Genomic DNA, 27,857 nt, shown 5'->3' on the forward strand with positions numbered 1-27,857 from the left:
AGGAAAGCTTCGCTCTAAAATCCAACTAAAGTTGGAGGTATGTGTAGTCCCACTGTTGTACCGTAGTGTCGCCAAGACATCTTCGCTGGTCAAACACCTTCCAAGAGTGGAATGGCCGATGATTCTTCTGTCAACCAGCTGGCGATTGTTATGTGTAGTGAACTTTGACGTCGTTCCTACGAAACTGTTGCTTGCACTTGTTGACACTGATAGCTGGGGGTTTTAGTTCGTGGCAATACCGTACCCACTCTACCCGCTGATTTCTACATTCAACCCCCCCGCTGGGCTTCTTCCATTTGTGTTAAAACAAACGGCTGGGGGAGGTGGGGGGGGGGGGGGGGGGCGGAGGTTAAATTAAAATGTTTGTATTTACCACGCGTAACAGTACGTATTGCTTGAAAGGAAGTTTTACTCCGTATTGTGTTTTGACAACAAACAACGATAGTTTCATGCCGGCTTTCCCAACGCATGAAGTTTTCAATTTGGGCATCAGCTGTCCGTGAATAAGGAAAGGTCGCTGCAGGCACAAATGTTTACACGCCGTGTTAATCGCTTTCACATTATTGGATCTGCATCTAAAGCCTGGTAACAAAACAACGTTTTCCAAAAGAAGCAATCCGTGGAGCCAGCAACATATGTGCTATCCTTAGCTGGCGTACGAACAGATTGTTTTGTGTCTGTATATAGAAGAAACCGCAAATAAAACAAGGACCGCAGATCGTCTAGTTCCGTGTTTTGCCAGGTTGGGTGCTCCCGGCAAGCGGAGAATCGAAGCTGCAACTAATCCGGATCGCATAACAAGTTTAATGTCAAATAAAGCTTTAGCGAAAACAAACGAACGTGGTCCGTGGAACTCGCATTCGGGATAATTGGGATAACCTGGACAAAGGAAAAGCAAAAACATACAGGGATTATGTTTTGGTTTTACGAAATCAGCGCACATTTTGGCGATAAATGTATTGTTCTATGCCCTCAAAACAAAATTGGTGGCACTCGTCAGTGAAAACAATGAGCAAGGCTATAACGATTCGACCAGAAATTGGCCGGTGAGGGACAACCTGCTTCATCGGTTTTCCTTAATATCTAGACTATACGTATGATTTTTATTGGGACAAAGCGCTCTTTAATTAGTTAAACGAATATTTTGTCGTCTTGACCCCTTTATGCACGCCTATACGACTGTGGCTTCGGGTATAGGCATATCGGCAGCTCACTGGAGTCAAATACCAAAAAGCAACATGAGGCGCGAGTCCAGTGAACCTCGCACATTTCTTCGGTGTCCTAAACATCAGCGGACAGAAACTGTTTGCGAAAGAGCCGACGTTCTGGGGCCCTTACAATGTACAAAAGGCTTATTTCTCCACTCGCATGCGCAACCAGAAAAGAAACGCAATTTCCGCACGAGGCCACTGGACCCGACCTTGGGCCGGCTTCTCTGCATATTTGGTTCACAGCGGGACCTTCTGAACACACGCAAGGGGCCAGAATAAGTCACGGATGCTGTGTTTGCGCTTCGTGTTTCAGGAACAAAAGCGATGTCTGTCGTCGCGCGGCTTCATTACAGCAGGCTTTCTCCGAGAGAGCCTTTCACGGTTTCCGTTTAAGGCACCATAGCTCAGTGAGCGATGGGCTTGAACCTTGGAATTGTATTTTCACGGTGTCTCAACACACATTTTCTTAAACAAAAAAGTTCGTGGTGACACTATAAAATATACCAAAGGGCTGCTTTTGCCACGTTTGTAGGTTGCTTGTTATTTAGTGCAACGAAAGTGCCCACGGGAGGAATATTTAAAGGTTCAAATTTATCATCCGTCTTTCTGACAAGTGGCTGTCCGTGGCTATCATCCGTCTTTCTGACAAGAGAAGATGTCTTATTTTTTTTTTGCCGGCATACAGTACAGAAAAACGCGGCAGACGCGGCTGTAACCCTTTAACGGTACATCCCGAGTAAAGTATACCCTAATATGGTGGCAAGCAAGGGCCTCTGGCTGTGAAGTGCGCTTTGGCGCCAGAAGGTGGTGTGGAGCGCTGTGAAATGTTGGCTTCAAGTGTGAAGCATCGTCTGGTCTGCAGTATACACGAGAAACATTTATTCGTACATGTATATCAAGCAGGATCATTCCCACGTTCAACAAATTTATTCATAACTTATTCTTTACCGCGTTTCGTTTCTGCGACGTTGTAGGCACCTTTGATATTATACCTTGAAAACCGCGATCCCTTCGAATCCCAAAGGCAACTATTAGAACATACAAGACCAACAAAATAGGCTTACGAAAAATATGGTTAGCACCCTTTTAATTATATTGCTAAATTTCGGATGTTACCAGAAAATACGTCGGGTAAAACTTTGTTCAAAGTCTTTTTTGCACCGTCCCAACCACACTCCTCGTAAATCGGTGGCTGTTGACGCGCGAGTCATTCTCGGCGTCAGCATCGCTTCTAAAGATGCCCCACCAACACCACTGAAATTGTCTATACTCTAGCCGTAATAACGCCCGTTTTATCGCCCGATTAAAGTCCACGCCAGCTTTGTACCGGCAATATAACGTTATGCAGTTACTGGATGGCCTACCGGCTTAAAGAATAACACAACGCCTCAATGGGCCCACTCAAAAAGGCTACGCTGTAGAAACATCAAGGACAGCTCAATCCCATCTTTGTGGGAACGGACCTGCCACGTCTCGCAAAGTTTAAAGGTCGTTAAAAAGGACGATCGAATTGCCCTGTTGCGACGCGACGGGCGCACATCGACAGGACGGGACGCCCGTTGTTACAAAATATTCGCCGTCGCAGCGACAAAAGGCGTCCGCTTCATAGTTTCCAAACCCGAAACAGCAGCTCCTCGCGGACAGAAACGCTCCGTTCGATATCTGCACGACGCCTCTTTCGTGCCTTCGCCACTTCACACAAAAGAATTGCTGGGAAATGTTCTTAGACAAAAATTCATGAGATTCTTCTCGAGATATAGCGGTATCGAAGAAAGATACCTGTTATAGCGTGGCTTTCTTTATTTGTTAGTTTGTGTCTCCAAGTCACCTCGGGTTAAATGCTTTCCAGCAGCGTTCTCAAAACCCGTCGGCCATTTTGGTCTCTTCCACAGGCATTGTTTGGCACAACGGGTAGGGTCACGTTGTTATCGTGCCAGGCGCGCGGCCAGGGACAGGTGTGGAGAAATGATGGAATTCTGATAAAGAAATGATAACGCGAAAAACACGTTTTACAAACCCAGGAAACTAGGAACACTTTTTTTTTATAACGGCGCACTAGTAAACAGATCGAAGCTTACAGTTCAGCCGAGATAATTGTGGAATATAAAAAAATTCTTCAACTTGATGTTTATCGCCGGGTGGCCGTGAAAGAGGACGTGTTTCGGCAGCCTTTCAAGGACGCACTGATGGTCGACGGGTAAAACCAGCCACCGAAGCGTCCCCCATTTTCTTATCATCCTTCGATCACAACTAGACACAAGATGATATTGCAGTTGTTACTGAATACCAGGCACACCAACTAAGTTAAGCGCTGAAAGAAAGGGCCTTGAGCATGAAAATGAAACGCCGTTAAGCGAGACAGAGAGACACACAGACGGAACAAAATTTCGACGTTTAAGTAGCCCAAGAAAGACTAACGTCTTTAAAAACAATGTTTTGAAGGGTGTGCGATCGCGTTGGTGACCGCGCAAACACCGGCACGTTTTTCTTTTTCTTTTTCCTCCACGCCTCGCGCTTCGATGACACATGGAGCCTGGGTAGTTTTGTTGTCGGACATCAGCAATACGTAGAACTTTAGACATATAAGCTCCGGCTGAATAAAAAAGAAAACGATACGGGAATCGCTACAACGCGCAATCGGGAGCCGTGCTTTCACCGCAGCCGCACCGCACCTGTCTTTACACACGTTTCACAATCACTAATTTTTATTTATTTATTTTATTTATTTTACCCTCAGGCCTGCCAGAGGCATTACAGAGGGTAGTGGTTACAAGTCAAAGAAATACAGAATACAAATACAGTGTAATTGTTAACAAGAAAGATACATGACGTTGCTCCTAGTTATACAATCTTTGCTACGCATGCGCGAAACAAATGGTTATCGGCAATGGTAACAATATCTTCGGGAAGGTGGTGCCATTCACGAGATGTAAGCGGAAAAAAAGACTGACAAAACGATTTCGTGTTGCTTGGCTGAAAACCCACTTTGTGACGACGATCGATGCGAGAAGAAAGGTACAGAGGCCGGGGGATTAGTTCATCGCGAAGAGCAACATGATGATAAAGCTTATGAAACAAGGTTAAGCGAGAAATCTTTCGGCGAGATGACAAGGATGGAAGCCCAATGTATGACTTCATGGCACTTATACTTGCACGTCGGTTATAATTAGATAGTATAAAATGAACACAGTTGTTCTGTACCAATTCAAGTGCGTTAATTAGATTAGCGTGGTGAGGGTCCCAAACACTCGTAGCGTATTCCAATTTTGGTCGAATTAGTGTTTTGAGCAGTAGTAATTTAAGCTCTAGCGGTGAGTTATAGAAGTATCGTCGTAAGTAACCTAACATGCGGTTAGTGGTGTTCATTATATTTTGAATATGAAGGGACAAGGTTAGGTTACTGGTTATGTGGACACCTAAATACTTATACGACTCTACACCTTCTAACGGAGTGTCGTTTAGATAGTAAAAAAATGTAGTGGCATTAGAGCGGGGTATTCGCATAGCTTTGCATTTGTTAATATTTAGTTCCATACGCCACGAATTACACCAGTTAGCGACAACATTGAGGTCAGATTGAAGAGTGGCACTGTCATAATAAGAGAGTACTTCACGAAATATTACGCAGTCGTCGGCAACAAGGTGTACGTTAGAATTTACAAGAGAAGGAAGGTCATTAATGTATATTAGAAATAAGAGGGGACCAAGAACCGATCCCTATGGTACACCTGAATGAACCTGGCCGGGTAGAGAGTTATGACCGTTAGCTGAAACGAACTGCAATCGGTTAGTTAGAAAGCATTCAGTCCACTTCAATAAATGTGAGTCAATATTTAGTTGCTGAAGCTTATGAAGTAGTAATTTGTGAGACACTTTGTTGAAGGCTTTCGAAAAATCTAAAAAAATACAATCAACACACGAAGAACGATCTAAAATGCATTTTGCCTCTGTCCGTAGTAATATTTTGCTCAACTTTGCTTTTCGAAAAATGATCTCCGTTCGCAGAACTTTCCCAGCTAAGTTTCTCTCCAGCACATGGGGTGATTAAATGGTTTCTTTGTTCTGCGCCTACAGGCCTAACATGCCTCAAATCACCGTTCTGAAGGTAAGCAACAATTAATCAGCAAAGCCCTGTGAAGAACAAAATGGAGCTAGTTATGCCCTCCTACAAAGAATTAACATAGTTACCCATGTGTTAAGCAAGTGAATAAAACTCAGTCCTTAAAAGTATGCAAGGTGACACAAGTGGCACAATTGGATTAGACAAAATGTAGTCAGCACAGTATAAGTGATACAAAAATGAGTAGTTTTAGAGTCTTTTTTCGTGCCCATACACAAACATTTAGGCAAGGCTTGCCAGAGACAGGATACGGGCTCCTTTTATTATGTAAACGAGTTGAGGCAAATAAGATTTAACACTTGTAGCCTAAATCCCTATTACTTTCACAAAGTGACACATGTCAAACGCGAAAGAACGGGTGCAATAAAAGCGCGTGGAAGAAGACAGCATGCTTTATTTCAGCAAAGGTTGACCCATGGCGCCTGTAGCTGCCTTCCATAGTGCTGGCGGGCGTATTTTTGTTTCCCCCGCAGTGTATACTTGTCATTTAGACAAAAAAAGCTTCGCGGGGGTACTTATTAAATGCTGGCAAAAGCGCGGTTTAGTAAAATTTCGGCGCCCTTTTTAGAATCCTCCATTTTATACTACAGCGTTTCAAAGCAGGGTGAGGTACTCGCCTAAAGGTTTAAAAACAAAGAAACAATAAGCGGTTGAATGGATACGAAAAGCCCCTTGGAAGAACCAAATAAAATGTGTTGCCGGGTTCGATTCTCGGCCGCGGCGGCCGATTTTCTGATGAAGGCGGAAAGAGAAAACTCCCGTGTGTTCGAGATTTCGGCGCACTTTAAAGATCCCCAGGTGGTCAAAATTAATTCGTGACCCTCCGCCACGACGCGCTTCTTCGCCTGTGTAGCGTCGGCGCTTTGAACTGCTCAATCAATGAATAAAATGTGTTGCGGCAACTAAAAATGGCGTGCACGCAAGATTCATTTCAAAGGCGGGACGTAAAATAACTTTCTGTTGTCTGCGCATGCACAATGAAGCCCTAAGCCCCCCCCAATAGCTGCGCCTTTAAAGAAACTCCCTCACATCCCAGCGAAGGGGACTTTGCCCCCAACAGGCCTAGAGCCCTCTTTACCAATAAAGGCTTCTATCTCACACAAAGAAATCTTACGACGACATAAGCTTGGCGGTGCGAGCTTCGCAAAAGAACGCTATACTCAAGTTAGTCAACGTCGTTGTGTTCCTGTATTAAAAGAGGAGGGTACGGAAGCACCAGGCATTACAATGAAACAAAGGGAAAGAGAAGGAGGGAGGGGGGGGACCAATAGGTGTCGGCCTTTCAAGCGCGGATCGCTAGCGATAACTGACAAAGAAGTTATCCGGGCTTACGCTGAGATGCTCCGAGACAAAGGAGCGCACGAAATGAGCCGGCTTTGTGTAACAAGGTTTACGAAAACCCACGGATGAATTCGCTGAATGGGAAGATCGCTGGTTTCATTTCCGCCCCCCCCCCCCTCCCTCTCCCATCACTCTCTGTGGTCTTTGGATAATTTCCAAAAATTCGAAAACCTCGATAACATCGACATTTATTTAAAGGTTCAGGTATCAGAAAGTTCATAGCAGCCCTTAAATTGTTACTATGCGCCAACAGGGACTGCGAATGGCGAACTTGCGAATGCGGAATCGCGACGTACCCGACATGAACCACACCTTGTAACATTACAATACACGGGGTTTAAACGTTCTAACTCTGTCACTCAGAAGGAAAACTACAACCAGCGGATACTGCCGGTGATGATGGAGCTCAAACTTTGTACACTACTAAACAACTAGAAAGCAAAGTTAGGTCAGCTCAACGGGAAATGGAACGAATAATGTTGGGTTAACACTCAGGGACAGGAAGCGAACTACATGGATCACAGAACAAACTGCAGAAGATATTGTAACGCGGCGGCAGATGACACGAACCATGAGGTGATGAAGCGATGTATTTACACTATTTACAGGCAGCCATTCCGAGCCCAGGCTCGCTGCACCCCGCACCCATCTTCTTCCTTGTCATCTTTATAGGTGCGCCTAGCTTGCGCGGGTATTGTCCAGTCCCGTGACATCACCTCCCCCGGTCGATGAGGACCGTCCCGGTCGACGACGAGGCAAATTGGCGATTGAATGCGGATGAGATGAAAAATGCAGTGACGAATCACTTGCCGCCACGGATGAGGATGACGACGTTGATAATGCCTGGCCCAGCAACAGCAACGGCGTCTGCCGTGACGAACCACCAAAGGTCCTCGAGCCACGTCGGACGGAAGGGCGGGGGAACACATCGTTGGCGTGTCTTGGTCGGCTCGTCTCGGCTGGTCTTCGTTCGGGTCTTGCGGGCTGGGGACACGGGGCGGGGGACATCGTCTGGTTCTGGTCTCGACTGGGCTGGGGCGGCCCGGCGTGGCTTCGTTGTCCTTGGCGGCTGCGTCCACTTCGATGCGATGCGGTGCTGGGGCCAGGATGGGGATGACGAACCCGCACACTCCACCAAATGTAACGCGGCGGCAGATGACACGAACCATGAGGTGATGAAGCGATGTATTTACACGACTATTTACAGGCAGCCATTCCGAGCCCAGGCTCGCTGCACCCCGCACCCATCTTCTTCCTTGTCATCTTTATAGGTGCGCCTAGCCTAAATGTGTTGACTACAGACATTTAAACAAAATAACCAAGAAGGACGTTTATCCACTTCCTCGAATTGACGACGCCCTCGACTGCTTGCATGGCGCGTCGTATTTCTCGTCCATTGACCTGAGATCAGGGTACTGGCAAATTGCAGTCGACGCCATGGACCGCGAAAAGACCGCTTTTGTAACACCAGACGGACTGTACCAATTTAAGGTCATGCCGTTCGGGCTCTGCAATGCGCCAGCCACATTCGAAAGGATGATGGACTCTCTTCTCCAGGGATTTAAATGGACGACATGCTTATGCTACCTGGATGACGTTATCGTCTTTTCTCCCACGTTTGAGACACACTTGCATCGCCTTTCCGACATCCTGGCAGTTTTTCGCAGAGCTGGACTTCAGCTAAATTCGTCAAAGTGCCACTTCGGTTGTCGCCAAATAAAGATCCTTGGGCACCTCGTCGACGCTACCGGAGTCCAACCTGATCCCGACAAAATACGAGCCGTAAAAGACTTCCCTGCTCCTCGATCGGTGAAAGAAGTTCGAAGCTTTGTGGGGCTCTGCTCCTACTTTCGGCGCTTCGTCAAGAACTTCGCTGAAATTGCCAGGCCCCTCACGGATCTGCTTCGGCACGATAACCCGTTTTCCTGGGGCCCTGAGCAAGCTTCCGCTTTTTCAACACTCGTCAATCATCTCACTAATCCACCTATTCTGGCGCACTTTGACCCCTCCGCTCCAACCGAAGTCCACACGGACGCGAGTGGACACGGCATAGGTGCTGTACTGGTTCAGAAACACGCCGGTCTCGAACGAGTGATAGCGTATGCCAGTCGCCTTTTGTCACCTTCTGAGAGGAACTACTCGATCACCGAGCGCGAATGCCTGGCTCTTGTATGGGCCGTGAACAAATTCCGCCCATATTTATACGGAAGGCCTTTTTCTGCGGTAACTGACCACCATGCCCTATGCTGGCTTGCTTCCTTGAAAAATCCCACTGGTCGTCTTGGTCGCTGGGCTTTGCGCCTTCAGGAGTTTGACTACTCCGTGGCCTACAAGTCTGGTCGGCTCCACAGCGACGCCGACTGCCTGTCGCGTCAACCGGTCGACCAACCTGATACAGCTGACAACGACCTTGATTCTTGTGTCCTTGCACTAACTGACTTTCTCAACATCGCCGACCACCAGCGTCGCGACCAATCATTACAGTCGATCATTGCACGTCTCACCACCATGCCGTCAGACCCTGCATTGAACGCGTTTTTGCTCCGCGACGGCGTGCTGTTCCGCCGGAACTTTCGCGCAGACGGCCCTGACGAGCTTCTCGTTGTTCCTGAACACCTCCGATCTGACGTCCTCCATCAGCTGCACGACGAGCCGACGGCTGGCCACCTTGGCGTCGCACGAACTTACGACCGTGTACGTAAGCGATTTTACTGGCCCGGACTCTACCGATCAGTCTGCCGCTACGTAACGGCATGTGACCTGTGCCAGCGTCGGAAAACCCCTTCTTTGGGCCCAGCCGGACTGCTCCAACCGATAGAGATTCCTTCCGAACCTTTCTTTCGGGTCGGTTTGGACCTGCTCGGCCCTTTTCCTCTCTCTCGTTCGGGAAATCGCTGGATCGCTGTTGCGACCGATTACGCGACCCGCTACGCTATTACGCGTGCTCTCCCCACCAGTTGTGCCACCGACGTTGCTGATTTCTTGCTTCACAACGTCATCCTACAACACGGTGCTCCCCGTCAGCTCCTTACCGACCGTGGCCGGTACTTCCTGTCTCGGGTTGTTGACGACCTCCTCCGCTCTTGCCACACGAAGCACAAGCTGACCACCGCCTACCATCCCCAGACTAATGGCTTGACGGAAAGGCTTAACAAGACCATCACCGACATGCTCGCGATGTACGTTTCCGCAGACCATCTGGATTGGGACGTCACTTTGCCGTATGTTACATTCGCATACAACTCATCCCGCCATGACACCGCCGGTTATTCACCGTTCTTTCTTCTCTACGGCCGTGAACCCTCTCTTCCCTTAGATACCCTACTTCCTGGTGCGACACCTCTGGCTACCGAATATGCCCGCGATGCTGTCGCTCACGCTGATGTCGCCCGCCAGGTTGCCCGTGCCAAGCTCGCGGCTTCCCAGTCTTCCCAGAAACACCGCTATGATGAGCAACACCGCACCGCCCACTTTACGCCCGGCTCCTTGGTTCTTGTCAGCACCCCTTGCCGCCGCATTGGTCTCTCCGAGAAACTGCTGCCTCGCTTCAAAGGCCCCTATCGGATTAAGCATATGGTCACACCTGTGACGTACGAAATTGTTCCCGCCGCTCCTTCCTCACCGTCACTGGACCCATCAGCTCAACTCGTCCACGTCGGCCGCCTCAAGGCGTATTACTCAGCGGCCCCACCTGTTCTCTGACCCTCGATTTCAAAAAGCACCGAGACGGCGCTTCTCCGCCGGAGGGGGGTCATGTCACGGCCCTCTTGACATTTCACATGGCAATGCACTGGATCACCTGGTGGTCAATCCATCGTACATTTCATCTATGGGTACGTGCCGCATCAGTGGGTCGCGCAAGGCAAGCCGAAGCGAAGACGAAGAGGTCGCGCAGAGACAGACTGGCTCGAGCTACGCTGGTATCCTCGGCTTCGGACTATACGCCTCATTCTTTGAAAATAGATCGCTTTTAAGCACAGCGTGTAAATAGCCCGCATCTGCCTCGTAACAATATCATAGTTCAAATAAAAAAAAGCGGACTTGGGCTGACCATGTAGTGAGTCGAATCGACAACCGGTGCGCAATAAGGGTAACAGAGTGGATACCAAGAGTTGGGCCTGGAAGAAGGGGAAGGCCAGTAAACCGTTGGAGGGATGAAATAAAGAAATTCGGTGCGGACTGTGGACTAGAACAGCGCAGGACAGGGGCGGTTGGATGTCAGTGGGAAAGGCCTTCGTTGTGCAGTGGACCTGAGTAGGCTGCTGCTGTGGATGATGATGATGATGCTGGCGGCGGTGGTGTGGTGGTGGTGGTGATGATGATGGAATGCTCCCACACATAAAACCTTAAACCGCTTGAAATTTCTGTAGTGTACGAGATTGGATCTTGTCGGCTTATATTTCCACGTATTTCAACTTCGCGATTTCCTAATCAAGTAAAATCAAACCATTTATTTGCCTTTTATAAAGGAGGGGGCAGCCGCAAAAAGCCGCTGTTTAAAGCGGCTTTACGAAGCACCTTACCCGGTTTCCCACACGAGCAGATTTAGCAGACATTTCACGTAGCCAAAGACGACACAGCTGTCTTGGAAGAAAAAAACAAGCTCATTGGAGCGAACACCCAACGCATGGTTCACGGCAACATCTTCAAATGGGACATGGAACACGTATGGTGACTCAAGAAAGACATAGAAAAAGCACTCTCGAGACATCATCTCGCATTATCTCAAACTTGGAATACACACCTAATAAAACATCAACAAATTAAAAAGAAAAATACTTTGTGACATACACAAGTACTCAGCCGGCTCTATATTGGCAGAAGAAGACGCACAGATACCCACACTTACATACAACTTAATTTTCTTGACCTCGATTCGGTTAATTCTACACATATCTGCGCCAACAAAAGCGCAAACAAAGTATTAGGACAGTGGATAATGTGGAAGGCATTTAGCAATGTATCACCAAAATTTTATTCAATTCGAAAGTTTAAAAATTTGTAGAATAATCTAAATATTCATGGTCTGCAAGATTCGTAATAAGATGTAAAAACCAAATACAAAGCAGATTGAAAAACACCAACATATGAATAGTTAAGGTTGTGGGGACCCTTGTTTCCCTACGCCTCGCCTGCACATGTTTTCGCGAGCTGGGAGCCGCCATTTTGGGAAGCCGGCGCGTCACGTCAGTCATGACCTCTTCGTGACCCCGTGCGCGCGCCGAACCGGCTCGCCGCGAACGTGTGCGCGAGGGCGCGGGGGAAGGAGGACCAGTTTGCCACCTTCCTTCGCGCCACCCTCTCCCCGACTTGGGGAAGATCTCCTCTCCCCTCCGAGCTGATCTGCGGGACGAACGGGCGCTCCGCCGGGGAGTCGACTGGGCGATTCGGTCGGAGTCGGTTGGCTCGGCTGTGCCTACGCCGAATGCCCCGATGACGGTGAACCCAGTTGGCTCCACGGACTCTGCCGAGAGATTCTGCCCTGATCGGTCCCCTCGGGATGCCTCCCCTGCTCCCGCGGCCGTGATGACGGATATCGAGGTCTGAGCCCAGCGGCTTGAGCGAGCGACAGGAGCCACTGTCTCCCCGCGAGCGATAGTCGTGTTGTCTGGTGTATGCACTGTATCTGCCAGGCAATAAAGCCTCACTTTGGATTGCCGGAGCCTGTCTACCGCATGTGAGTACTCGAACCCGTGTGTGAGTCTACGGATTCCGCAGGGCTAGTGTACGGTGCGTAGCGTTCTCTAGCACAGCTAGCCGGGGTACTCTGCTATCCCGTACGTTAGCCCACAAGGTAACAGTGCAAATGCACATAAAATTGGAAGTTACACAGTATAGCATACGATAATTTCTAATATGAAGTTTTTGTTTCTTTCTCAAGAAGCAGGGAAGGCAATCAAGATCAATTATTCCGGTAGTTTCATTAATTCTCCTGACGTTATGAAATAAGAAGGTTTGTCTGCCGTTGTTGGCTCTCCTCTTCAAGTGGTACATTCTTAAAACTCCTCCGAAACTCGGCTGCAACGAATGGAAGATACTTTATGTGGTGTGAATGCGGTACTTAACTTTATTATGTTTAAATTTTTTTGCGGTTAAAGGATGTAAGATGGCGGCGTGCTGTCATCGTCGCCTGTTTTTACGCTGCTTAAACTGTCTTGCTGAAATATTTTCAACACCGTGGGGGCAAAACTGGTGTCGCACGTTCATAAGTCGGCACTCGATTCGCAGCTTTCTAGCCTCGAAAAATCAGAACGCGAAGTGTTCTTCCCCAGAACGTGATCTGCAAGCCTGGTGTAGTACTACTCTAAAAATGAAACCGAAACCTTTCTCTATGAAATCTGAGGAAATATTTGAGAGAAAAAGTGTTTCGTCGTTTGGGAGACATGTTGTTATGATTCAACTAATTTAATTTAACTGCTCTCCTTTGTTACTGTGGGTATCTTTTCCATTCATATTCGCTTCCCTGTTGTGGACCAGCTACTTCCGAGCTAAAGAACATCGTATGGCGTATACACTGCATCGAAGCTTCGGTGCCAAATATTAACGCTGTGGCGCCATCTATCAGTCCGAATTTTGCTTGAATGGTTGTATTTCATAATTATGCTCCAGAAACAGTATGTTGGCTTCGCTCAGGTTGCATGGCTCATCAGTTACAAGGCAATATTAGATATTTAATGGGTACACTTTTTATATATTTCTCTAGATTGCAGCTCCATTTGATTTTCGTTCTCGGCAGCTTTCAGCGGTTGCCATCTGCCAGAGTGTGAAGAGAAAGGACAAGATTAGGCTGAGGGTTTATTTAAAGAATGCGAAAAATCTGCTCAGCTTGCCAAGAACTACATGTACTCTATACACCCTGCAGATATTAGAAGCCAATTCCTTGTCACAAGGACGCGTTATTCTACTTTGTTACCGTAAATGACGAAGCTCCACGGCTCTCCGGACGAAAACGTCCCCTTCGGGCTGCGCCATTCAGAATAATTATCGTGCTCGAACACTTTATGAAAAAAAAACTGTGGTTGATTACTCTGTCATAGGATTCAGTAAAACACGAAAGTGAAATGTACTCCAAAATCTGCAGCTGAGAATGATTTGCGGGTCGGCGGCTGTCTTGTGGGTGTGCTTCGTGAGCGACGTCCTGCTGGCAGGTAACTCCGGCAAAGGTGCACTGGCGTCATTTTCGTGACGGATATGACGTCAGTGAAATGTTGGGGTATCGTGGCATAAAACACTTTCGTGTTAAAATATAAAACCCGAAAACCCTAAGTATAACGTACTTTTCAGTACTAAAGGTTGTTTCTCCGCAAGAAGACCCTGTTATGCACGGGTGCACCCTTTACAGGCCGCTTGCGTTGTTGTACTAGCGCACATCCATGACGGATATAACGTCAGCGAAACCTTCGTGTATCCGTGAATAAAACACTTTCGTGTTAAAAAAAAAAACTCCTCGCTGTGGGGAAGTCTTTGGAAATAAGATTGATTCACCACCAATGTTAGCTTTACTCGCCACCGCAGTGTATTTCAGCTTCAACTGCGGTCCAAAACATGGTCGGTGGCAATCAGCTTGAATACAACGAACACAAAAGGAAGAGGGAGTAACACGACACACTGCTCCCTCTTCCTTTTGTGTTCGTTGTATTCAAGCTGATTCCCACCGAAGATGTACCAACTAGCACAGACCAGAGCCATTTTCCAAAACATGGATATTTCCAAGCAGACTCTTTCAGTGTTGCCCAAGCTGCAACCTTATCCCTTTGGGTATGTTATGAGACGGAGCGTAGAACTTGCCAGCCCCATAGCTTCATCGAGTAGCAGCTTGCGGGCACACACAACGGAGTAAACGCACGAGCAAGCAGATCGGCCAGCTACCAGTCAGCGCGGCGAAAGCAAGATTGCGGATTGAACGGGAAACCCGTATGTCAATTGTATTTTTTTCCCTCACTGCCGCAAACTAAGAAACTACAAATCTAAGTGAAATGGGGATCCAGTTCGAGAGTAGTGGACGCAGCTTGACTTCATGAAGCCCGGAAACGTCGCAAAAAAAAAAACAAAAAAAAAAACAAGGTTCGAGGCGGCCTGTCTGGAACTACTCAACAAAATATAGGAATGAGGCCCGCGTATACGGGCTGGACAAAATTCGAATGAGAGCTATTACGGAAACAGCCGGCCGTCGAGTCCAGATGCCGGGGCTCCTAGTTTTCGCAAGCATGAAAAAACGCGTGTTGTTCATAAAAGTGGAAGTAGAGTGCTAGAAAGAAGCCCAGCAAGGAGTAGGAGGCACGTTCCAATTGAAACGCTCCCTTCATAGGCTATGTAAGGGTAAACATTTCTTGCGCCAAGAAGCAACTACGCGAATGTGTATTGTTTTTGGAAGGAGCCCAAGGAAGTCAAGGAAGGTAGGGAGAAAGCAAAACTAATTTAATCGCTAGCTTTGAAAGCTACTGCAAGATTATGGTACATAGTTAAGCTTCTTAAAAAAACAGTTGTGAAAAAGCGAGTCGCGCGAGATGTCTTCGCTCCGCATGTCTCATTTAGGATTAGGTACCTTTTTTTTGTTGCGCTAGGTGTGTGCTCTATGGTAAAAAAGGTAAGTAGCTTAGTGTTAGAGCATGAGTCAATCGCTCCTGTCCTCTCTTGAGCTGTTCTTGCCTGGGCTTCAATGCGGACCTAAAAGTAAACTATTTGACTGCACGGGCTCTATCGCCTCAGGATTGTCAAGTTTTCTAAAGAAAAATGTTTCTCAAAAACTGTATTAATTTTTTTTATTTCATATCACTCCATAGTACTGAATCCTATTAAATGGTGGCAAAAGAGCCCACGAACAGGACGAAGGAATTAAAAACAGAACGAAGCACTTCGTCCTGTTCACTTTTCCTTCGTCCTATTCGTGCGGTATTTTTTTCCGCAATTCAAAACCTACCCACCAACCCCAATCGCCACTTTGTTGAGGTATAAGTATATCGGCTGTAAACACAACAGCACCCTTCCACGATGTCTAAGTGACTTATTAATAGTACACAATGCTCCTACGAATTTCCTTTTAATCCCTACTTTCCAGCACTGTCGAGTCGCACATGAAGTACGTGCAGTCGTCGCAGTGGCGAGACGGCCGGGAATGGAACTACATTCCACGAACTTGCCTACACCCATCTATTACTGATACAAAAACCAAACTCCCGCAGCTGATACTTAGGGAAAACGTACTCGCAATGTGTACCAGAGCGGATTTCTTGTTAGTTGTTTCTAAAATATCACGGCAAGTGATCGAAGCGGCGACAGTGTTGAAAAGTTTATGACGGTGGATTATCAGCTTATCTGTACTTGAGTTCGGTTTGGACAAGCAGGAAATTGGAACAGCTTGGGATATGGTGTGACGAGAAACAACTGAAGACCCGGGTTAGATCTGTTAGCCCGAGAAGTGTTCACGACAGCAATCAAAGCCACCCCTGCGGGGTAGCTCAATGGTCCTGAAGAACAGAAGGATAACGTAATAATTTTACAAAAAACAGCAGCAATTAGGGCGAAGCATTTTTACCTGTACCCCCCAAGGGTTCTGTTGCGACCGTTTGTGTCACCAGAAAACTCCCACGAACAAATAAAAGAAGTTACTGGCACTGCCAGGACTCGAACCTGGAACGGATAGAGAAACGGAGCAAGAGCCCGTTGTCTTAGCGATTGAATTACGAGCCCGCCCGGAGACGGGGGAGACAGACGGTGCCCTTACAGAGCCCATCTGCGTGTTTTCCATCTGCGATCTCGCTGAATTCCACGTGATAGCGTCACGCGACCTCTCGCGCCGCTGTGCGCTCCTCCCACGGAACGCGTAACGGCCGTGTGCGCGCCTTGCGATCAAACCAGTTCATGGCATTTCACTTCTCCGTCTCTGCCGCCTATCTCGTCGCCTCCGTCGGACGCGGGAAAGACTGAAGAGAAGTGAGATCGTCTAACACCTGGTTTGAGCTTCCTTTAATATTATAAAAGAAGAGTTTCCACTCCTGTACTTCCCCAATACAACTCATCCAGCCACTATTCGTGAATGATGTAATGATTTAACCTTAACAAAGAATATCTCCTTGAAGTGATAATGGGTGTGGTTAAGTACATTTCACTTATCTCTGGTTGCACTCTCTGTAGAGCCACGTGTGTGAATTCAAGTGACGTCGCATGGGAAATCGTTGTGGGCCTCTTCTACAGCCTCGCTTTATAACCGCACTCGCAGGGTAGATCGGCGCGCATTTTTTAACATTTTTTGTAGTTTATAACTGGATAAAGACGGCTCGGAAACCTGCTATTAGACGGGTTTTTTTGTGCTGCAAATAAAATGTACCATTCGCATAATACCAGCCCTTTCTAACCCGTTATACAAATGTCAAGTGACCTAGTGACTGGTTGCACAGGACGTTGTCGTGAGAGCAGCCGTAGCCATTGTCACTGATAGCTCCCGAATATAATTCCTTTACGCTGAAACTTTTCTCGAAGGTTTTCTCCAGCGTAATCAAATTCTCCACGTCTAGTAAACCATTCCAGTATTATGAGGATTTTATGAATTTTTTTTGGCACCCTGTAACTCTTATTCGAAAAATTAAAACCTTTTTATAGTATCATACGGCAAAAAAATCGTTCTTTACGGTATGCTACATCTTGTAACTGCTACAGTTTATGATCTGATGTAATACCCCTCTCCCCATTATGGAAATTTATTAATTACCTTTATGAAACAAGGCTCAAATTATATATATAAAATTTTGTTCCTTCCTGCCTGAAAAAATCTTCAGAGCCTATGCTGCGGGCATATGTCCGTGTCCGCGAACATGCTATCGTGCCCGTTCGTGTCAAAGTTTGTAGGGGTGTTCCATGAAAGTCAATTCTGCCGCTATTTTCTGAAACGTTATTACCGAAAGAGGCGCGGAGGAACCGGACAGTGACCATTTCCATTTTGTGATGCCAAAGAGGCGAGGCCATCTACGTCATGAGGTCATGAGTCCGTGACACGTCACGTCTGGCGTCACGTCAAGCAAGACCCGTCAAAATGTCAATTTTCCCACCCGGCAAGCCAGGCCTGAAGGTGCCGGGTCAGGCAGCATATCCACGGCATTTTAGAAAGCCTCACTTTAGGAAGCCCAACGCGGCGTTCACATTGGCCGGTCGCTGGTGTGACGTGCTTTCCTGAAATGTTGATTTCGGAGCGAAAAGAGCCGGAAGTCAACAGCGATTGAACATGAAGAGCTCCTTGGCAGCGGACTATCTACTGCGACCTTCAAAAACACCTTCTTTTGCTTCAAGTGGTAATTTATCAGCTTTTGGTGGCGACAAAAAGGTAATATCACATGTCGTGAAAAGGGCAAACTTGTTTCCAGATTAAAAAGAAGAAGACCTAAGTGCAAAAAAGTGCGGTATTCTCATACGGGTGTGTCCTGAGATGCTTTGAAGCATCAAGAACAGTTTGACAGCACTCGGTGCTGACGTTGATACGGGAAAAATACCTTAATTGCGGGCCTGAAAACTTCGGAGTTGAGAAGGGCAAAGGAGTGTCAGAAACTGCGAATCTTTGACCAGTGGCAATATGCAATGACAGAGTTTAAAAGCGCATTTGACAAACGCGTATCACTCTTCCTACCAGAAGCGTTTCGCAAGATGCTAGATGTGCAAAGAAAATGGCAATAATACACTTCGGCTTCTCACTGGTTCTTAAAAAAAGCGTCAGAAACCATAAACCATGGCAGTTTAAGATAAAGCGGGCTTTGAGAACCGCATGACACAGGTGTAACGTGGGCGGTGTTCTCCTCAAGCGCGGTCGATGCTAACGAGTTCAAGACGCACGGTAACCGAAAAAAGGGATGAGCACGGGTTTTTTGAAACAATATTTCAACCCGTGAAAAAGGACGCATCCAGAATTTTTCAGGAGACATCAGGCTTTCAGAGTAAAGTTTCGTTTCGTGTCGAGGTAGGGTGGGGTCTCCGTGGATGGGTGTGAAGTACCCGATGACGATAACTCAGGAGGTAGAGAATGATAAACGTCTATTCACAAGAATGTACAGATATTTACAAAAGACGGCGAAGCGCGAACAAGAAAAAAGGCTACCTTGGTTACAAGTAAAAGGCGTCGTAGCGCATGAGGGTATCGCGGCACGATCCCTGATGGGGCCCGGAGGCAAAAAAAGCGCGGAACTGCCGCACGGTTGGCTGAAAAGTGCGTGGGGTTCTGGCATCCAAAAATCACCACGGGAGCGAGTGTTCGTGCGACCGCTCGCAGCCGTAGCTCTCGACAAAGTCGTTCAATTTTGCTCATTGCGTCACCGCCTTGCCTCCTTCAAATCGTCTTCGCCCAAAAGCAGTGCGTCAACTTCCCTCTGTTTTTTTGACGGTCAAGAGGAAAGAAAGACATTCCCCCGACATTGCTCAGGGAACTCCACGTTGGCGACGGCAGCGTCAAGTCCTTTCGCTCTTGCCGACAGAGGGGAGACGGCACAAAACACGCACAAAGAGAGGAGAGACAACCACATTGGGGACCACCAGCAGAAAAAAGAAAAAAAATTGCTTTTAAAAACCAGCTGAAGCTTTCACTCCGACCATGTAACGAAAACTGGCTGTGGCTTAACTCAGTTATGACTGGGTGTATGTAGCGAGGGGTGTGGTTAATGTTACTGTTTAGCTTGGTTCTCCGTACGGTTACGACGCTTCTCGAGGCGTGCGGCTCGTTCTTCCTCCGCCTCCTCGCTCACTGCCTCCTCTTGATTTCGCTCCGACGACGAAGCCTGACGACGGAGCCGCCCCTTGTAAATACACAATTTTTCACCTATTTTTAAAACTTTTTATCGCGTTTTGTATTTTTTAGATGCGACGCATCTCTTGCTCTCGGGCTTGTCCCTCCTGCGTTGTCGTCGCGGCGTCCGTCCGCATCCCTCCTCCGTCCTTCTCTCCCACAGCTGAGTGAAACACTCTCACTCCGGCTCATTAGCATACCACAGCTGGCGCGCTTGTTTGGCGCGCGTTTCGCTGCGTTAACAACTGATCCGGTGCGCGCAAGTGCGCGCATGCGCGACTCTCCTCCGTTGTCTCCTCTCATTCAATCGCCGTGAATATAAAGCGGGTATCGCGCCGCGGGGGTTCAGTCAAGTGCTCGCTGTCGCACTGACGTGACCTTGCTTTGACTACTTCGTGCTTGACTACTTCGTGCTTGACTTGATTCTTCCGATGAAGACGTGATGGAAGCGACGGTCCCTTCAGTGAGTGGTGTGACACAACAATTACGCCCATCGACCCGCGTATAGGAACACCCTGATGTGATGAAAATGCATCATACGCGTTTACAACACGTTTCATGCGAATTAGAGAATCAACCCAACGGAAACACCAATTGAACCCCCCAACGCGTCGCATCACACCAGGGTTCCCTCGCGGGAAGATAGGCGTATTTTTTTTGTTTCTATTTTCTCTTTTTATTTTTTAATCGTAAATTTCATTTTTTTTATTTTTATTATTTTTTTATTCTTTGTTGTTTTATTTTTGGCGCCGCGAGCCACGCAGCCACTTGCGGCGGCTAGGAAATCGCTTGGTTCCCTAGCCGCCACAAGTTCCCTGGGAACCGCTGCCAACTAGGGAGCCGAGGTGCGGCTACCGATCAGAGCGAAACGGCGAGAATACGGCCATTGTAGCTCTCGCTACAAAAATTATGTCGGTGCTTGCAATGGTACGACGTCTGGGCTCACGTCATCCAGTCCCACCAGGCACACTGCATCCGGGTGTGAAGCGGGCGGCGTAACTCACCTAGAAAGAAAAAAGAGGAAAATGACAGCGCGGTTAGTATGATCCTGAGAAATGCGATTGAGAGAAACAGTGAGAAAGCAATTGCAGATGAAGCCAAAAGTTGGGTAGTTAGTTGTTTGTGGTTCCCACACAAACTATCCCAATGATCGCTACCGATGCATTGTGTTTCATTAGGGAAGAACGCGGACTTTTCCGTGTTTCAACCTTCACTTTTTGTTTTAAAACGCCCTGCCATTCAGTGTTCTTCACAGCAGACACTCGCACTAAGGACTTAACAAAACTTGAGCTAGTTGGTTCATGCTTATTGGAAAGAATAAAAGGGGCGGTAAGCAGACGAAGACGAAGGAGAAACACACACCACATACAGGCATATGTATGTGGTGTGTATTTATACTTCGTCTTCGCCTGCTTAGCACTAAGTACATCTAACTGACTTCCCGGTCAGATATTTTGTGAGTTCACAAAACCTGACGGTGAGGCGCTGTTCCCATGCCTTTTCGCTGGGTAGGCGCGAAAAGCACAGCAACTGCGACGCTGAAAATTCTACATGTACTCGCCGAAATACGATCAAAGTGCAGCACTAATTACTCGCCGTCGCACGTTGCAGTTGCCTGTGACTTGCATCCTCAATGTCGCCCACAACCCAAAGGTCGGTCCGAGCAAAAATGAAGGCACAGAGAAACGACTTGAGCTCCGGTCAGTGAATACGCTGCGAGGAAGAGTGTTATTTTCCCATACAGCAACCTTATGTGGTAGGTATACGCCGCACGCTGGGCACGTCGGGCGCGGTGATGTCGAATGAAGCGCGAGAGGATGACTTCGGAGGGGTTACTATAACTGTAGTGAGGCTTCACTGTGCTGCTCCAAATTGAAAGACGGAGAGAGAAAGAGACAGAATTTTATTTTTAGGTTTTTAGAAAAATGAAGGGAAATGTCTCTGTCGGAGAGCTTCATGGAGTCTGGGTGCCTACGTTCTGGCTCCCATTGATGGCCTTTTCGATGAAGTCCACGAGGCTACGTTACTCTTCTTGGTCTTCAGGGGTGGCAAGACACTCTTGAGCGTAGTGTCGTCTAGATTGCTCACAAAGCAGATAGAAACTAAGAAAGGAAAGTGCTCTGCCACCGCTACGGAGTGCAGAGAGAAGATTCACCTAGGACTTCCGAGATGAGGACACCTTGACACCCTGCGAACAGAACTTCTACAGAACTTCTTTTTTCAACTCTACCACGCTGAGTTGAAAGAATCCGCCTTCCGGCATAGCAGCTCAGTGGCTTTACGAAGCGGGATCTAAGTAGAAATTTATGACGCACGACGTGTTTGTGGAGTGAAGAGCTTGTCGATAGGCGCTGGTAGCGAAAATTTCTTTCAGAATGCCCTCTTACAGCACGCCTGCCTTCCCACAGATTGTACGACTATACGACGTCGTTCCACCACGGGTGGGCTCGGAGGCCCGAGCCCCCTACGGTGTTGCCTGGGAAGGACGGGGGCACAGCAAATGGTTTCTGAACTAATGGCATCGATGTGGGTCCTCCAAATTATATTGCTGGATATTGTTACACCTATGTATTTTACTGCATACACAATAGACAGGCGGCTAGAGCATAAAGTGTAGTTGAAATTTTAAACATGTTTAGTGTTGTTTGTCACACGCAAAGCAACTGTTTTAGTCTGATTTATTTCCATTTTCGATTCTGTGCTCCAATTGGTGACATCTTCAGGAATGTTACTAAGAGATTTCTAGTCAGCCTCACTGTGTATTTCTTTATAAATTAAGCAGTCATCTGCAAAACGTCGCACCGTATTGCCCGTATCTATGCTGCCTGTAATGCGTTTGATACAAGTTAAGAATAGTATCGGCCCTATTACGGAACCTTGCGGTAAGCCTAAGGTAACCTTGAGCGCCTCGGATTTGCAGCCGTTCATGTCAAAATATTGTGTTTTATGTGTCAGGTATGCGTTTATCTATTGTATTATGTTATAATTTACTCCTAGGTGGGCTAATTTATTAATTACCTTCGTGAGAGGAGCCTTGTCAAAGGCTTTCGAGAAGTCGAGGCATATTGCGTCACTCTGAACAGCGGTACTTAAGGCACGTGTGAAGTCGTCGACAGCTTCTGCTAGTTGAGTTACTGTAGACAGATTTGGCGGAAGCCGCGCTGGTTTGGAAAAAATACTTTTTGCCCTCGAAATACGCGTACATAGACTTGTATATAATATGCTCTGGAAGCTTGCAGCATACACAAGTGAGTGAAATCAGGCGGTAGTTTTCGACTTTTAAATGCAGAGCATTTCAGTAACTCACGATGTCACCCGCGTTGACGGCCGTAGTCCGCACCGTCGTTGTCCCTACTATATAAAAAAATACTATCCGGCGCCCGGTTTCGATCCCTCGACCCTGCGGGCGGAACGCAATGAACATGGTGCTCTACCCACTGCGCCACAAAGCCGACACAGAATGGGACGCTACGAACGCGCCTTGTATAGTTGACTCATTCAAATTACTGCTGACGAGCGCTCTCTCGTCAGCAGTTGCCACAAGTGCAACAACATTACCGTAACGCAAACTACTTAACGTCGTGCGCCCCCGGAAATGCTCTGCATTTGATCGTGCCCCTCGCGAGGGGGATGTTTCACTGCGTCTTCTCTCGGTCGCGGTACCCATGGCGTCATCTGGCGGAGGCGCGGCACAACTCGTAGCACTTTGAAAAGATGCGGCGCCAGCCAGCTGTTTGTCTGCGTGCCGCACTTGTACAAATGGCGAGTGCATTGGCTGTCCACACAGCAAAGCATTCGTGCAAGTAAGCCGTTGCAGTCAGTCAGTTAGTCAGTCAGTCAGTCAGTCAGTTAGTTAGTTAGTTAGTTAACAACTCCGCAAGCATTTGCGTTTCTTGCTTTGTAAACAAAGCGAAACACGCAAGAATGACGAAATTTTTCCTAATATAGAGCTCTCTCTCTCTCTCTCTCTCTCTCTCTCTCTCTCTCTCTCTCTCTCTCTCTCTCTCTCTCTCTCTCTCTCTCTCTCTCTCTCTCTCTCTCTCTCTCTCTCTCTCTCTCAACCAACCAACCAAACAACGCAGAAAAAGCCCCAGAGGCAGTCTGTGCTGATCTGAGAGTCTTTTCTTGATGCTCTTAGTTGTCCACTTCTGTGCCAGATCAAAATGTCGAAGTTCTTTTTGATGCCGATGTTTTTTCGGCCAGCGACTTTCCAGAATAAGTATTGGGCGCATTTAGTTATACCGTGGACCTTTGAAGGTCTGCATTGTGGAAAAAATGAAATGAAGTGAAATGAAATATGGTTTACAAACAAGTTGCCATCATATCTATAAGCGCTTCTTCCTTCAAACGCCTTTCTCATTGTCAAGATTAATAGCTCGAAATTTTTTTTTGTTCTCCACATTTATGCGTTGGCACAACCTTCGCCACAAGCCAGTCGTCTGGAACGCGCTTTCGCCAATTGAGGCCTTAAATATCTTGTATAAATAGTGAGTAACCCATTCCGCATACCTCGCAGAAAATCATTCCGCATGCCTTCCGGTTCGATAGAATACTTTACGCTTATGTTGAACAATAACGATACCATGACTACATAAGCAATCTAAACAGCCGGCATGACTGATAACTGTGAAGCAAGCGGGGTCGGTGCAGCACTATTATTGGGACAGGCAATAAAAACTGATTGGAAAAATTTGATATGTAGGCAAGCGAGAGAAGATCAGTCAGTCACCAATTCGAATGCACACGTGTTGAGTGTTCTCCTTTCTGGGACAAGTGACGCGGGAGCATTCATAAATGTCGGTAATCATATATATATATATATATATATATATATATATATATATATATATATATATATATATATATATATATATTTAAGAGCGGTAATTTTGCCTCGGGGTAGCGATAAGGGGTATGAGTTGATGGTGACGAAAGTTGATTAGGTGAACATATCTTGGTAATATTTCTTTTTAATACTTCCATTAACTTTGCTCAGTTCAGCCCCCAAGAGCCTTGATAAACTGCCTATCTTTGATTGGTCTTTTGTTTACTTTATGGCTCTGGCAGTTAACGGCGTGCTTTATATGCATAATTTTCCTATTCATCGAAGGACTTCGTTTCTTTTCGTCTTTTTTCTGCAAGGGCATAAATTTGGTGACACATAGCAGGGCGACTTCTTTAAACCTGATCCACATCTGATTGACGCCACTTTCGTGACAGAAAGCGTCCAAAGCGAAAGACAAGTAATCGATTATGCTGTTATCATAAGCCTTATTGTACATGTATTGTGCACATGTACGAAGCTTTCTTTTTCGCGTGGCAAGCCACCATCAATACTCATTTTCACACGAACAAGTTTGTGGTTCAGTATCCCATGTTCAATTTGAACGCTTTAGGTGTCGATCTGGCCATCAATAAAAACTAAATCCAGTATGGAATGCGATGCTGACGCTACCCTCTTTCCACAATGTGAAAATCCAGAATTTCGTTACCTACATGACTTGAGGTTTTCTTGAAGTTGTTCAACCTTTTCACTTAAAATAGTATTGTGGAAAAAAGCTTACTGCACCGTTTTTGGCGTGGATGCGCCCGACGTTTATTCATAGTTTCATTTATTTCTGACCATAACAAGACAAGCCTGCTGAAATGACCAGCGGCGGCTGCGTCATTCCTATTTTGTATTCCACTTTTTAACTTTCGACTGTATATATACACAAAAAACAATTAAATGTTCACACAGGAATCACTCTTTTATATTTTTAAAGGGAAGGATGTAGCCCACAAATTATCATTTTCCAATGTTCCGAATGGCTTATGCTCAGGAAATAAATATGTTGCTATACTTTCTCCTCACTTTAAATTGCTTTTCGTGATTTTTTGAGCCCGAAAAAAGGCTGCAGTCCCCAGTGACCCCTTCCAAAGAGTTTTTTATCAGCGGCTTGCGAAATGCACGTGAGTATTCTGTGGCAGTATTGCGACTCATTCCAGTAGGTCATCCTAATGACTCAAGAAAATATAACCTCTTGTAATATTTTACGCTTCTTAGCGAATAACGCATCATCACTTAGTTCAGAGGTCATAGATAGATATAATTCATTCAGTAATCAATACGAGGCCAAGCCGCATTTATTCCAAATCATAATCACGGTCAGAATATGGGGTTTAACGCCCCAATGCTACACATGGGCTTAAAGCACGCCGTAGTAGAGGGCTCCGGATCGATTTTGATCAGCTGGGGATCAGCGAGAACGAGCGCAGAGCTCCTCCCTTTTGTGACGTGAATCCTGTGTACGGTGTTTAGTTTGAAAACGGGGTGGAGGCATAGCGAAAGTGATAACTGGCACCCTTTCAGTCTTTGCTAGCGTTATCTCAATGTGCAGTACTCGGGACCACTATCGAAACAAAGAACAAAAGGGAGGAGGAGATTTGCGCGGGTGTTCCCGGTTTTGCATGCGCTATCATGCGAACGACAATTAAACTTCGCAGTTCGATATCTCGGAGTGCAGATGCGCTAGAAGGATTCTGCCAAATTAAACTACGTACACGCAAGATTGCACCCAACTTCTCAATACAAACGTGCCTGATTATTGCAACCAGTAAAAAGTTAATTATTCACGTTTAGTTAGTTAACCCACCGACATCAATATTTACCAGCTAATTCTATGACTCCCCGGGCACATCACTTCAGTGTAAAGGTGGTCTTCACGTATATACACGCATCTAATTTAAATGAAAAATCTGTCGAACTAATTTTAATCACCCCCCGCCCCCCACTCTGGGAAAATGAAAACTTTCCACTATGCACAGCATCGAACACAAGTAACTCATTCACGTTTTTAATCAGGTCGTTAGAACAGATAGCCCAGCGGTTTTAGAGGGATAACCTTACATTCGGTTTCCGAAAACCAGAAACGGCACAATGCCATATTGCAGTCTCGTCCGAAGTTCGACTCACGCGCACGGAGGATAAACACTAGCGATAGCGAGACAGCTGTAGACAGACAACAGCACAGCAACATGATTTTGAGACCTGATCAATGACTGTCTAGGGGGCGAGACAGGCTATACTGAACAACAAAGTGTACTGTTGGGCGAGTTGGCTGTTCACTGTGAAAGATGCTACAACGCGAAATAAAACACAGACATAGAAAGACGACGGGACGGGCGGAGTTTTTTAATTTTAACTAAATTTAATACGCTGAACCTCGCACCTTTGATACACATTCTTCATGTTAACATAACAACAACAAAAATTCTAATCTCTGGCAGTACACAACCATATCAGCACGCGTTCAATGCACTTGGCACAATCTATACAAACAACAATTCATGGCGTGCGCAAAGTGCAGCACTCGTATGTCTTGCTAAGGACAGCGCTCGTACCGTCGTCTTGAATTCTGTGTCCGTGTTTTATTTCGCTCTGTAGCATCTTTTACTATATTGAACACTCCCGGATGCCTCTTCTGGAGTGGTAACAACAATGGCAGAAGAAGACAGGGCGTGTTATTACAACCGCAAAACTGAGGCGTAAGGTGTGTGGTCTTCCTATAGAAGCACCGTCAATTACACACGAAAGACAGGGACGCGCACTCACGACAGGAAAGGACAGCGAGAGCCCGTATTTTCCGATCTGGCACGCATAAGAAAAGGAGGTGGGCACGGTCACGTTTCTTCGGCCAATCAACACCCTGACAACAACTGCCCTGGGGTGCAGTCAAACGGCCGTGTACGGGATGACGAGGCCTTGTCGTGCGTGCCAGACAAAACAGTGTCGCCCCCGCCCTGAGTTTAGGGGTTGGCGACTTTTAAGTGCAGATCACTTTAGGGGCTCGCCTTGTCATCATAGCTCGCTCGCTAAACCGAAGTAGAGCCCCGCGGCGTTCCGTCGTCGTGGCGGAACCCAGAGGCTTCGAAAGCGAAGCGGTTTATATAGTCATAAGCGATCGAAACTCGTGAACCGCTGGCGCTTGTCATACATCTCCCCGTTGTTTAGCGCAAAGAACACGGCAGGTACATTTGAGGCAACGTATACGTAATTAACAGGCAGCGCCCGCGTTCATTTAGTTAGGAGGGCTCATTGGGTTGATTTTTACGGTACCAAGCGAAACAGAAGTGCCAATGCAACGTCGGCACGTGCGGGAGGAAAAGCAAGCCCAAAAAGAACAGAAGTCCCGCTGGCGCAGTTTCAGGCAGAGGGTCGCGCGAGCACTGCGAAGGCGGGAAATTTGAATTGCATTTGGTGGTAGCAGTGAGCGGGTAACGGCACTACAGCCCATTATGGCGAATCACTGCTGTGCGTTTCCGGCAGCTTTCACATTGAGTGGAACGACTTTAATTTTTTTACTCTTGAAGAGGCCTAGATGTGTCCGGCCAGGCTAACCCCTACAAAAACGCAAGTGACAGATATTTCGGACGAACTTAA

Source organism: Haemaphysalis longicornis, unplaced genomic scaffold (genome assembly GCF_048455015.1).
Source record: "Haemaphysalis longicornis isolate Haplotype H1 unplaced genomic scaffold, Haemaphysalis longicornis Haplotype H1 scaffold_12, whole genome shotgun sequence".
NCBI lineage: Eukaryota > Metazoa > Arthropoda > Arachnida > Ixodida > Ixodidae > Haemaphysalis > Haemaphysalis longicornis.